Source organism: Bos taurus, chromosome 20 (genome assembly GCF_002263795.3).
Source record: "Bos taurus isolate L1 Dominette 01449 registration number 42190680 breed Hereford chromosome 20, ARS-UCD2.0, whole genome shotgun sequence".
NCBI classification, from domain to species: Eukaryota; Metazoa; Chordata; class Mammalia; order Artiodactyla; family Bovidae; genus Bos; species Bos taurus.
The window spans coordinates 18,862,848-18,876,878 of record NC_037347.1 but is presented as its reverse complement, the minus strand read 5'-3'; the positions used below and the strand labels follow the sequence as shown (position 1 = coordinate 18,876,878).

At 40.7% G+C, this 14,031-nt stretch overlaps 1 protein-coding gene across 6 annotated transcripts in view; it reads right to left on the bottom strand.

Moving 5' to 3' along the window:
• Positions 1–14,031, bottom strand: part of PDE4D (phosphodiesterase 4D) — a 1,605,399-nt gene that overhangs the window by 1,440,891 nt on the left and 150,477 nt on the right. For 5 of the 6 annotated variants that reach the window (XM_059878811.1, XM_059878808.1, XM_003587511.5 and 2 more), the window contains one exon: positions 13,912–13,982. The exons of the other annotated variant lie outside the window; for it this stretch is intronic. The gene's annotated coding sequence lies outside the window, so the exon portion shown is untranslated. The remainder of the gene's footprint in view (positions 1–13,911; positions 13,983–14,031) is intronic. 6 annotated transcript variants of the gene reach the window in all.

Below are 14,031 nucleotides of genomic sequence, written 5' to 3'. Positions count from 1 at the left end.
AAATAGCTTTTCTTTTCCTTTTTTCCTATTTGCAGCATTCAGCAGTAGAGCAGATTAAGAGATCAGAATCATGCCACTTTCAATGACTGACATTTACTGTCTAAGGTAGAGCTCAAGGGTTTCAATTCAAGTAAAAGTCCAAGGATGCAAATACCAATCGAATGACTTACTGGGCTAGGAGAAGGTGAGTAAGTGCCTTATAAAACTTATAAACATGGTTTCTAAACAAAAGCTTCAAATGATGAAAATGATATTCCCTTATTCAGTCCAGTATTATTTGAAGGATCATGACATCTCTTTTAATAAATAAGAAGTATCTGAATCCTATAGCTTTTTGAGGGTTCTTTCTTCTTTATCTTTTGCACATTAAAATCAAAGTGGTTTTCAAGTAAATTGGGGGGGTGCAAAAATACACAGGCCTATAGAGTACTGTGTTGGGACAATGGTTGATGGCTTGGGAAGCAGTTGTACATTATCTTTTTAAAAACAATATTTAATGTCCAGTACAGACAGTAATGTCGACAAACAGATTGCCAACCAGTTGGAATGTGGACCCAGGTGGAGAGCCACTCAAATAAGCCTCCTAAGTAGGTTACAGAGTCATTCCTGGAGATTATAAGGAAGAATTTCAAACAGCACCATCTGTTAGAACTACTACCCTGAAAAAACTACACTAGCTGGCTATCACTTAAAACACCATGGGCGTTCACCGCACCTGTGCTGGAACAGCATGGCGACAATCCATGGTCACATCTGGCTCTCGCTTTGTAAGCCATGGCTTCAACTCAACCCCATTCAATCAGAGTCCTGAGGTACCAGATACTCGGAGGTGCAAAGATGTGTCTTCCCACAGATGGCCCCTGGAGTCCTGCTAGGGCCCGAGCCTCAGGTCCTCCTTGTAGGACCCCAGCTCCCACTTATATCCTGTCCCAAGTCTCCAGGTTAGGAGCCCTCCACTCATGCTTCCCACTCAGATAGCATCACCATGCACCCTTACCTTACCCCTATGCACTGGCTACCTCCTGAGCCATCCTTAACAAGGGGTACAAGCATAGATGCCACTGGTGCCCAGTAGGTCACAAAAATGGGTGAAGTGTGGCCAGACCTGTGTGAATGGTTGGGAGGTAGCAGATGTGGGCCCCGTCTATAGAAGGCCACCCCACTCAGCCCCAGGAGGTTGTCAACATGCAGGATGCAGGAAGGATATTGCCAAATGGCCTGAATCTTCAAATATACACATATTAAACTGATTTTCAAATGTTGGTCTTTTTTTCTTAAACTGTTTGGGACAAACAAAACATCATAATGTGGGGTTTCTATAGCTGATTTTAGTCAGGTTTGGAATTCTAAAAACACCTTGATACAGTCACCCATGACTGTGACCTCAAAAGCTTCCTGCTCTGTTCCCTCTTCTTAGAATCTCTCCAGAGCTTCAGATAGTGCAGGGCATGAATCAGACAAGCTTCACAGGCACTTCACCAAAGAATTCCCATCCCACCTGCTATTGTTTCGATCAATTCAACTCTATAACAGACAGATAAAAGAGGCTCAACCATTCTTGGCAGTTTTCTCTAGAAACTGCCTCAGCTTCTTGGATGACCCAGAAGTAAAGATAAGAAACTCCATTTGTGGTAGTAGAGAAAAGGGCCTTTGCTTGAAGCCAAACAGCCACAATCAACAACAGCACAGTCTCTAAGATCTGTCTGGTTCAGCCTCTGTGGTGGAGATCATGAACTGCCTTCCAAATAGTCACTTTCTCCTTCTTCCTTAGTAACAGAACTCCACCAATAGCTAGGCATATCGCTGCTTGACGAAACAATCTGAATTTCCCAGCCTCCCTTTCAAGTAATTAAGGTCATGTGACTAAATTCTGACCAATGAAATATAAGAGGAAGTACTGTATGGGCTTCCGGGAAGGAAGGTTCCCCTGCCTTTCCTGCTGGCTGGAATGCAGAGGTAATATCTAGAACTCCAGCAGCTATCTGGAGTTTGAGAATGGAAGCCATGTGTTTAGAAAATGGATTACAGAAACAGAAGGAAACTGGGCTCATGACAACATTCTAGAATTGCCATGCCATTCCATCTGTCTACTTCCAGACTTTTTTTTAACACGAGAGATCAAACCTTTGTCCATTTAAGCCACTTTTTGAAAGGATTATTCATAGCTGAATGTCATCCTTAAGCAGCATGGTATCCCCCTTTCCCTTGGCCATCTTTGCTCCATCCAATTCTTTGATCCTTTTTAAACTGCTGTTCTCTTGTGAACTAAATCCTCCTATATACTCAAAGTTTTTCTGTCACTCTTCCACCCTAATCAATACTTGCCATTTTCCTGATGATAAAACTTCTCTTCCAAGGCAAAGACTTTCTCTTTTGCCTGTCTTTTCAGCTTAGCAAGGCTCACAGTTACTTAACAAATGGCATTTCTCTCCTCTCTCTGGAGACAAACTGAAATGTACACTCCCTCGGGTATGAAAATTATGCTGTTGACCCATCATCCCTAAAGCATCTTGAGAAAGTATTTTTTGCCACCTTTCCATCTCTCCCTTTCTCTTCTCAAAGATGGGCAGCATGAACAGGCAGGGCAATAGAGCAAAGGCTGAGGCCATAAGAGAGAGTAAAGCTAAATGGCTCACCTGCCAAAAGAACTCACTGCTTTGACCTCTGATTAACATTATGCCTTACCCCATAGAAATAAGCAGCCTTAGACATCCGCTAGAATATTGGTATTTTCAATCTCTAGTTTGAATGACAGGACCCTGGAGGCAAAACATTTCCTGTGGAGATTCTGTACTTCTGCCTGCTCTTGCTTTTCTAGCTCAAACAACTCGATTTTGTTGGGCTTCAAAGTACAGTTCAAGGGACATATTTTATAAGTCAAGTTAATGGCCCTGGGGATAATACCGGTGTGACTCATCGATGACAGGAAAAATATGAGGTATGTGTAAACATTCTGCAGCAGGTTTGAAAAGACCCAATTACAATTATGTCTAGGACTGTTTCTAGTGGTTCTTCCATTATTTTACATGAAATAATATAATGGCTAGTGAATTAACTCTGGAACTTTTTAGAGATAAGAGATGGTCCAATAGCATACTGGTCATGATAAATTTCAAGAGAACAGCATCTCCCCAGCTATTTTAATTGACAGATAATTAAGTGACTTATAACATCCCCAAGGAAGGGGGAAGAAATATATCTCAGCTGAGCCTTCAGAAATAATTCCCAAGCCACACTACAGAGCTGGGCCATCAGAAGAACAACTGCCTCTTCTGTGATTAGCTGCCTACCACCTCCAGTTCCATAACCACAGGACCACACCACAATTAGGAATCAAACATTAACAGGAAGGCATGAAATCACGAGGATCCAGGAGCCACCGGACCAGGAAGCTGCTGGCTCAGCTGCTGCTGCGGTCTGTTTCCGCATCATACACTACCTACTGTGTCCTTCACGGGCACAACTGATACCCCACACTCTGCCTCTTCACACTCATGCAGCTAGCGACTGAGCCCTGGGACTTGTGCCAAAGCTGAGAGCAAAGCAAAACTTCTCCATGGCCCCTTACCACCTTATATCCAGGAAATTCTGAGAAATGGCTTTGTAACTTTCTACCTCCTGCCAGTTGAAAGGATACACTAATAAGGGCTTGGAACAGATGTTGAGAGACTCCACCATTTCTACCATAGAATAAATTTACTCTTAATGTATCATATTACTAAGTATATATCAAATACCTGATTCACACACAATCGTATACGTAGCCCAGGCAGTCAACAGCATTTGCTGAGAAAGTCTGGCCAAGGTGTTGGATTTTTAGCAACTTCAATTTTCATCAACATAGTATCTAAACTATCTCATTTTTTATACCTCCATTTACCACACCGTAGATAAACAGTCACTGCATGAATGCTTATGAATGAGAAGGATGATCATGGGAAGTGTTCTGCAAAGTGCTATAAAAAGATACACACTTTCCTAAGAATCTTAACATCTAATAAGAGAATATAGTACAGACACCCATGAATGAGGTGACTGATATAGAAAAAACGTTCCAAACCAATCCTAAAATTTAGTTATAATTGCTTTCGATGTAAATAGTCTACAAGGGAAATGGGGTGGAGTAGGTTTGCCTGAATCAGCATCCCCACTTGACTGTTTAAGAAACACTGTTTAGTAGCATTCACCACTTTTCTTCCAAAATAGCAAACCCACAAGTACTGCAAAGGGAACAGAAGTTCATGCTGGGATCAAAGTGTATCACAGAAAACACCAAGGCACTCGATTAAATACTGTGAATTGGTTTTTAGACCATTGCTAAGATGTCTTTGAAAAGAATGGTCTGAGACATTCATCTCTTTCTGTTGGACACTGAAATAAATATTCCTGGTACTAAATCCATCCTCTTACAATCACTGGGGAAAACTACAGTTTGACCACTGATAAGGCTGCCCATTGGGCAGAATCCACTTTCCTGTGTAACCATTTTTGCAATAAATCATGCAGAAAAGGCAGTGTCAGTGATAAGGCTGTACACTTGATTGCTATTCCCTCAGCCAACTCTTATTAACACAGAATCCAATTAGGGAAATGCCATAAGATATAATAAGCATAATTCATACATTTCCTGGAAGCAATTGCTATGTTATTATTTATTTCTGGTTTTATTTTTACCACAACTGAAGAACACACAGGCAACGAATTACAATGCTATAACTGTAGTTTGAAAATACTGTAAAAAAATTAAAATAAGCCCAAGGGACTATAGTCAGGAGACAAATCTAAGGAAGGCTCCTGGGCTTCCCTGTGCCTGTTAAATGTATCTCATTGCACATTAGACTCTATGGTATTTGTGGGCAAATCCCTATGCTACCAGCAAGGATGTCTGGCTGCACAGCTGGACTAGCTAGGCAGTGATAATCAATTTCCCCAGAGCCTCCTGGCAGAGGGCCATGTTCCCCTAGAAGCCAAAAGAGCATCAGTGCAGTACCCAGACTCCTCGGAATTCATGTTGGCTCCTCAGCAGCTGGAACTAGTGCAGAGACTGTGAATTATCCCAGACCAAGAGACACCTTCTACTCCACTACTTCCCCTTCCATTTATCCCTACTTCTAGCCTGATTCTCAACTCAGAGGAATTCAAAAACAAAGTCTGTCTTCCCATCTCCTCATTTCCCCAACTCGTCAGTACTGAGAAGCCTCAGGAGGGGTTCTGGGAATGTCCCCAAGAAGTGGAGAAACCCCAGGGCGCCATAATTAACTTGTCAGCAGACCTGAGAGCCACATGTCTCAAAGATCTAGAGTTGCCCTATTATCAATCCCCAAGAACTTGACCACTGCATTCCCATTAATATTAACAGTGTTCTCACCAACAATACAGAGGAATTACTGGGTTCTCTCTGGCTCTGCTTCTCGAACAGGCCAAGTAATTGCCGTGAATATTTTGTTATCAAGATGAACATTTAGCCTTAACCTAGCAAAGATTATTGGTGCTTTTCTTCACTTGCTATTTTCCTTACACCTTATATATTTAAATGGACTTTAGCTGCAGTTTTTATTTTTACATATTTTATAAATTTTGAGAAACCCAAATAGTGATATTATATTTGTGCATTCTTGAATAATATCTTTCCTAAACATTTTAGTTGACTCTGGATATTCCGATATCTATTTATGACTAGAAAAATCCTCTTGAAGCCATTTGCAATGGCCTCTATCTTCTTCTAACTTCTACCTTCCTTTTGAGAAATTTCTAGTTTTCTATCTTCCCCCATCCCCTGCCTGTTTTAATCTCTGCCACCTAGGAAGCTAATCTTTAATCTCCCATCACTTACTATAGGAATATTGTTGAAGAGAAGAATGAATATTGATAAGTGACAGTTATAAATGATGTTGATGTTGTTGATAGCTCACGCTAAATTTATTTGATTTTGCATTTACTAGACTTGCTTGATTAGAAGTATACATTACCAGGGACTCCATGGCTTGAAAAGATGAGAAACAAGGAAACTAGTATGTTGGTGTCTGATTCCAGCCATGCTGGTGGTACCTCTGTGAGCTCTACTACGTACTATTCAGTTAGCTTGAAGCTATAGAACTGACCACTCTCATCCATCAACACAGCTACAAGCACCCATGTCAGAAATCCACCGGTCATGTTGTTATAGGTCAGGAGGAAAAGTGAGTTTGATAAAGAAATTACAGCGATTAGAGGTAGAAATAAAGGAAAGAAAAGAGTTTCAGTCCCAGTGGAAAACAGGCAGAAGGGGCAAGAACGGGGCACCAGAGACAGGTGTATTTAGTCAATACAAGAAAAAAACAGTTGAAATCAGAGTCAGGGGAACTGTCCCATGGGTTAGATAAGATCTCAACAATTCATTTCCCACAGGGCCTGCTCCACAGACTACAGTTTATATTGGTAAGGCTCTTCCCACATACCTCTGCTATTAAATATTTTTTTAAACTTCATTATATTGATGAATGCAGAATCAAGCTGTGCAGTGAATTCATTTTTAAACTGCCTGACTTATTTTTCTGAGTTGTCTTTGTTTAAAAAAAAAGTCCCTATTGCTCTCTAAACACCTATAATGAATAATCCATGCCACAATTTCTTTTCATATTCACTAATCTTTATATATTCAGCTTTCTATTAGCTGCAATTTCAATTCATTAAAAAATGATATCATCCTGGGACTAAAGCTTGATTCTTGTTTTTTATGCCAAAGCAATTGCATTTCAAAGAGTAAAATTTTATGTGCTTTCCACTTGGAATTTTTACCAGATTCCTGTCTTTTGACTATTGCCACCTCTCAGTAGAATTGAAATGAGAAGAGAACATTTAAAAAACTTAAACACTGGGAATTGAGAGCTTTGAATATTCAGTTATGTGAAGTAGGATGCATGGTGAATATAGAAATAGTTTTTAGATCTCCTGGGTAAAAACATCAGTAGTGATAGTAATGGTATAAGTAATAATAACACTATATATTTTTCAACTTGTGTTCCTGATCCACCCTTGTGTACTGAACTGAGGTGCCAATCATATACATTTCACATCTCTGTTTCCCACTTACACTGAGTCTCCCTGACCCTATCACTATCAATAATAGCAGTATGCCAAGTGATAATTATGTATTAGCTTATGTAATCCTCACAATAACCCTATAAATCCATATTTTTATTACTTTCTACAATTTTTGAGTAGAAACTAGGGCACTGAGGCTTTAGTAATTTCTTGACTAGTAGGAACAAGGGATCTGAACCCAGGCAGTCTGCCAATGGAGCCTACATACTTTAACACTCTGGTATATTGTGATGGTCCTTTGTCTGCTTCCCAGTGAGTGATGTGGACATACGTAGGAGGATTCAGGAACGATTGGTTCTATACCCATGGAGGAGATGGATTATACACACAGGTAGCAGAGGCTTCCACACTGCTGAATCCCAGAGAATAGTAGACACAATTAAGCAAAACATATATCCCTGGCTGGCTTTTTTCCTCACCCTTTTGCCTTTTGCTTGTCTAGTTGTCCTTTTGATCACCGCATTTGGCTTTTGATTCTGTTAGCCTGGGTAACTGGCAGAGGCAATGATAAATGATCGTGTTTTGGCTAACCGTGTCAGATATATTATGGTATACTATATTGAGCCAAGAAAGTATCTTATGCTGGTAGGGTTCCTTGGTGGTACCAAGCGTTGCTGCTGGCACAGTGCACCCAACAGACATTTTACATAATAGCCATCCATCTCCTCCAACCCACATCACCATGGTGACTACAGACCTGCCATTCCAGGGCCTGAACCTTCCAGACCATCCTCAAATTTACCCAAGCAAAATGCCAAAGCCCCTTGGTAGCTAAACGCAGAGTTAGTTTTGCACATTATTTAGTATACTGTTTCATTCAAGTTCAGTATGATAATATTACATGAAAGAACTGCCTGTATTTATGTCCTGAATATAAGTAAACAACAAACGGATAAAGTCAAATCATGCAAACAAAATGTATATAATGGTATCATATATCATGTTTAGGTCATCTCCCCACTGCAGAAGAGTAAACAGAAATAGGCTTTTATTCTCTTTCTATTGAGAATCTTGGGTCTGTCTTCAGTCATTCAATCAATAAAAAGCTATCAACTGGGTGCACGCTATGTGAGGAGTGCAAGATAACGAAGATAAGACAGGCACCTCTGTCTTCAGGTGGCTTCTATGCTAAGTGTTAAAATAAGGACATATGCGATCTTCAATTAAGGAAGTCTGAATTATAAAAGATTTGTAAGGAAAAATACTTCTCTATATAGCAACCCACTCCAGTGTTCTTGCCTGGAGAGTCCCAGGGACGGGAGAGCCTGGTGGGCTGCCGTCTATGGGGTCGCACAGAGTCGGACACGACTGAAGCGACTTAGCAGCATACTAAGATTTTGGAGAACACAGCCTGAACAGAATATTATGCTAAAAACATGTTGGAAAAAAATGAGTTCCTAAAGGTGGGTCTTATAAGAAAGTAGTAGCTGATTTTCCCCCACAAAGATTTGGCTAAAACAAATAAAAGGCTAGAAGTGCCTATTTCTATTTCATTCTTTAAAGTAATTTAGTCAAGAAATTGTGTCCAACTTATGACCCCATGGCTGGAGCCTGCCAGGCTCCTCTGTCCATGTGATTCTCCAGGCAAGAATACTGGAATGGGTAGCCATTTCCTTCTCCAGGGGAATCCTACCGATCCAGGGATCGAAGTCGAGTCTCCTTCGTTGCACATGGATTCTTCACTGCTGAGCCACCAGGGAAGCCCTATTTCATTCTTGGGGCAATAAAACAGAAAACTACCTGTTCCCTAGAGGCCTTTTGGTGTGGACAACTCTTTTAGTATATGGCAAATGGCTTCTAAACACATCTAATAAAATCTCTGCTGGCCTTTATAAAAAGCCAGCTTACATTTCCCAAAGCCATTCCTATGCTTATTATCTACATGCCAACATTACAGAATCATTTGGTAAACAGTCACCCTTATCTAGCCATCTGAACACAAATGCATGCACACACGTACACACGCACACATTACTTCTCCCATGTTTCTAGTCACACTATTTTCTACCAAACAAGATATGCTTCTTCCGCATATTCAACCTCTGCACTTCTGTAAACACCTTTTGTTAACTGGAAGGGCAGAGGGTAAATGGAATGTCCCTGTAGGGGCAGAAGTGCATGTGGCTTATCACTAGAGGAAGGTCTCCTCCAGCAATAGCTTCTGTCTGTGACCTGGGAGCTGGAGGGAGAACAGAATCCAAGGAACAGGTGTGACTGATACATGAAAACAGGCAAAGCAAACTTGGTTTTTGAAGCCACATACCAACAACATACTCTTATTCCTTTTTGTCTCAGACAAAGCAGTAAAACAATCGTCAAAAGCCCCAAATTCAGATTTATTATGGATGGAAACCTCACCTAGTCAGCCTTATTTAACATCGTTAATCTGAGGAAACCACAGAGAGAATATTCACACTCAGCTGAAATGTAGCTGCTGTTGGAAATAGCTAAAGGAGGGTCCCCATCCTTTCAAGAAGTAATCCACAACCTTCACACAAAAGATCTGCCTGTCAACATGCAATGGCTCAAAACAAACTTGTCACCAAGTACACAGCTGCTACGTACTAAGGGGAAAATATGGGGAATTGTGATCAGAAGAACGGAATTCCATGGCTGGAGGAGGACACAGTTAAGGGACCAACCTCAGTGACCAAAGGCCAGAGAGCAAAAGGTACATTTAAACTTGTGTTAATCACTCAGTCGTGTCTGACTCTTTGCAACCCTGTGGACTGTAGCCCACCAGGCTCCTCTGTCCATGGAATTCTCTAGGCAAGAATACTGGAGTACGTAGCCATTCCCTTCTCCAGGGGCTCTCTTCCTGACCCAGTGATTGAACCTGGGTCTCTTGCATTGCAGGCAGATTCTTTACTATCTGAGCCATCGGGAAAACTACATTTAAGTGTAATGGTACACAACCCCTTACATTCTAAGTGCCTCCCTCTGTATCTAACATTGTACGTGGCTCTACAGGAGTCATCGCATAGGGACAGTGCCGAGTCATCTCATAGGGACAGTGCTGAGTCATCGCATAGGGACAGTGCTGAGTCATCAAGCCTTCTCCCAGGAGCTACTGCACATGCAGTTGGCATTTGTGCTCTTATTATCATCAGGAATGAATCCTATTTCAGCATTCCAATTCAATGGGCCACAATTGGAAAATGAATGGAGAATTTCGGGAGGCAGTCCTGACCCCATGACTCACAGTCAAGTGAGCACTATTTAATTGAATTACCAGTTGAATAAAAATTACTTTAGGAAATGAACTATAAAATCCAGGTCAAGTTGTAACATCATTATTAACATCACTACTGGAAGTACTAGGGACCTTGAAAATATGATCTTGAGTGCTTGCCAGAATTCTACAAAGTAGGTAAGCGTCACAAGAACCTTCCCTACCTGCACTGAACATTGTATCCATTTCTAGGGTTAGCTGAGTGAGTGATGATAGAGTGAGTGATAATTCAGCAAAGCCATCCAATGTAGTATGTAGCATAGTGATCAAGCACATAGTAGGAGCTCCATAAATGTTGGCTGAATTTAAGAATCAATGCATTGATTACAAATTAATAATTGGTTACCTGATACGTCTGTGAAAATTAATCAGTCACATAAAATACATTAAGGGGGGGAGTCATGATTGGACTACAAGGAGATCAAACCAGTCAATCCTAAAGGAAATCAACCCTGAATAATCATTGGAAGGACTGATGCTGAAGCTGAAACTCCAATACTTTGGCCACCTCACGCGAAGAGCCGACTCATTAGGAAAGACCCTGATGCTGGGAAAGATTGAAGGCAGGAGGAGAAGGGGACGACAGAGGATGAGATGGTTGGATGGCATCACCAACTCAATGGACATGAATTTGAGCAAGCTCCAGAAGATGGTGTAGGACATGGAAGCCTGGCACGCTGTAGTCCATGGGGTCATAAAGAGTCGGACATGACTGAGCAACTGAACAACATGATTAAATGAATCAATGGTAATTTTGATCAAGAGGCTAATGACAACCACTCTCAAACACCCAAATGTGCTTTAAGCTATAATCAAATAGTCTCCTTTTTTTTGCTTCTGCATTTTCTCTGTTTAAGTCTAGATCCTGGCACCTGTGAGCCAGGATTCCTAAACACTTCTGGTTTGGCACTGCCCCATTCAAAACAATTTTTGCTCAAATAAACTCTTTAAAAAAATTTAAGTAGTGATTTTGAATAAGAAAATGAGACATTCTTTGATAACCAGCCTACCCTTTCTATTCGAATAAATCAATCTGCGCCAAAACCAAGGAGACAAATAATAGATGAATGTCCTTTATTTTGTTCATGACTATACTTTGTGTCCCTCTTGTGGTTAGGTGGAGCCAGGCACAATGACTTCAGTGAGTTTTTGAGTTGAGGTGCCTCATGCTGGTTCTGCACAAAAGCACTTAACCCCTTAGAGTGGACTGGCTCTGCACAAAAGCACTTGATCCCTCTGAGCTTGCTTTCCCCTCAAGCATGGCAGTGGGCAACATCTGAGATGCTGGCTACTCCATCAACCTGTATCCCTGAGTGAGGATGGTCGGCAGAGTGCCTGGTCAACCCATAATGGACACACAGTGTGAATAAGAAATGAATCTTTGTTCTTTAACTCCTGACACTGTTATGGTAGCACATCTTATTCCAGACCAATTGATAAAAGGAATACAATTCCAGGATGCTAGTTTCCACAAAACAACAATGAGCCATGATCACATCAAAGCTCAAACTCACAATTTCTGAATTTTGCTCACCTCCATCCCAGACCATCTTCTAATCTTCCTTTATTATTACCCTTACTCTAATTGGTTTATTAATTGCACAAGAATTTTAAAAATTCTGCTCTCTGCAACAGGCTGTGATCAGCGCTGGGAATAAAAGGGAGAGAAGGCAATTTATGTCCCAAAGAAAAGTAATGCATGTTCTAAATGAGATTACATTTAGAGCTCAGCTCGACAGATGTGAAACAGACCCAAAAATTGTCCTGAGCCTCTCCTTCCTTGTGTTTGATCTGTTTCTATGGACTGGTGTCAGAAATCTCTTAACCACAGAAGCCCTTTTTGCTTTCTTTTCTTTCAGGTCTTGACAAGATGCCTGGTGGGTCAGATGAGTCATTGTTTGGCAATCTAAGAATCGTCAGTTGTACTTTCATCTTTCATATTTTTCTGTCAAGAGGCAGTATTCAACAGAACTGTATATTTTCTGCCACATAGTAACAACAAGGATGGTGACTGACGAGAGTTAAATCCCTATGGACTATTCACTTTAGTTAAAATTTCATCAGCATCTTGGAACATCCCCTGTTCAACACGTCTCAGGGGAAAGATAAGAAATATTATTTTACTTCTGTTTGATTTTAAAAGATTAAGTCTGTTGACCTTGGTCCCTGATCACCATTCATAAACAAATACATGGATCGTCATAGAGTCTCAGGATGGTAGGAAGATGATTCCTTTTAAAAATCTGACACTAGCTATGGGCTTTATCTCTGGTCGCTTATCATCTTAAGTGTATGCTTTCCCCTTCTACTATCAGAAAAGCATTTATCAGCCATGCAGACAGGCTCAAAGCAAACTGGAAGCCCACTATGTTTATTTTTTGCTCTGAAAAAAAATCTCATCAGCTTCCTATTCTTGTCAGAATTATGAAGATAAAGCTTTGATGTGCATGATTTGAAAAAATGACATTCACTGTAAGGTAATATTAGGGTCTGACTTTCAAGTATTATACATTTACTTCTTTATTGTTTTAAGGCAATGCTAGTGATTAACTGCTCAAATCATGTAGCTAATTTCACCATTCCCATATTTTCTCATTTCCTCACTGTCCTCTGTCCTTATTCTTCTCCAATTCTGACAAATAATAAAATTATATCCCAGTCAAGAGTGAAATAGTCACAGGTATAGCCACTGAATGGGAACAAACTGGTTCATCTAACAAATACCTTTGAGTCCTGACTTCATACTAGATGCTGGTATAGATTCTGAAAATAGAGCAATAAAGTCCAGTAGAGGAGGCCATACTCTCACATGTCAATGGAGAGACAATAATCAATAATATCAGTTCAAATAAATGCTGTGAAGAAAATGAAATAGAGTTACAGGATAGAGTGATGGGAGAGCTGGGCTTACCAAAGAACACTTCTCTAGAAAGGTCAAGTTTGCATCAAATTCCAAGTGAAAAGAAGCCAAAGAGTTGAGGAAAGAGACATCTAGAAAGAAGGACCAGGAGGTTCAACAAGGAGCTTGGAGTGTGAAAGAGCTTAGCCCATTCAAAGAAGAGAAAGCAGACCTTACTAGACGGAGACAAGGGAGAAAGGGAAGGCAGAGGCCAGCTCAAGATGAGCCACAGAGTTCAAGGTAAAGCCCTTGGATTTTGTTTCAAATCCAGTGAAAAGTTATTGGAAGACTTTAATAGAAGAGTGACATTAAATGTAGATATGCAAATATCAGTCCAATCATCTGACAAAATCAGTCAGATCTTTCCACTTTCAAACACGATGCTAGATCTACCAATTCTACAAAGAAAGTATGGGGATATCCCCCAAGTCCAGGGGGAAAACTCCTGAGTTTCCACCTTTCATTAGTGCTCCAAAGCTCACACTTGCCACCAACCAACAGGCTCAGGAGGAATATGCACCTGTCTTTTCGGAAAGCCCACCCTATTGGGATGTCCTATTGAGCTACTTCCTAAATTCTTACTATACCAATGTGATGTGTTACTCGAGCCAGGATCAATCAGAAGACAAACGTCAGCTGCTATGTGGAGGATGGTCAGGCGGGGAAAACTGGAAGCTAGGGGCACAGGGTATCTTACCAACTCTGGTCCAGCATTACATGGGCTTGTATGAAACTTCCTTAGATGGCACTGGAAAAATAATCAGCTTGCTGTAAAATATTAAATTTAATTTGTATTAAAATATATAATAAAATATAA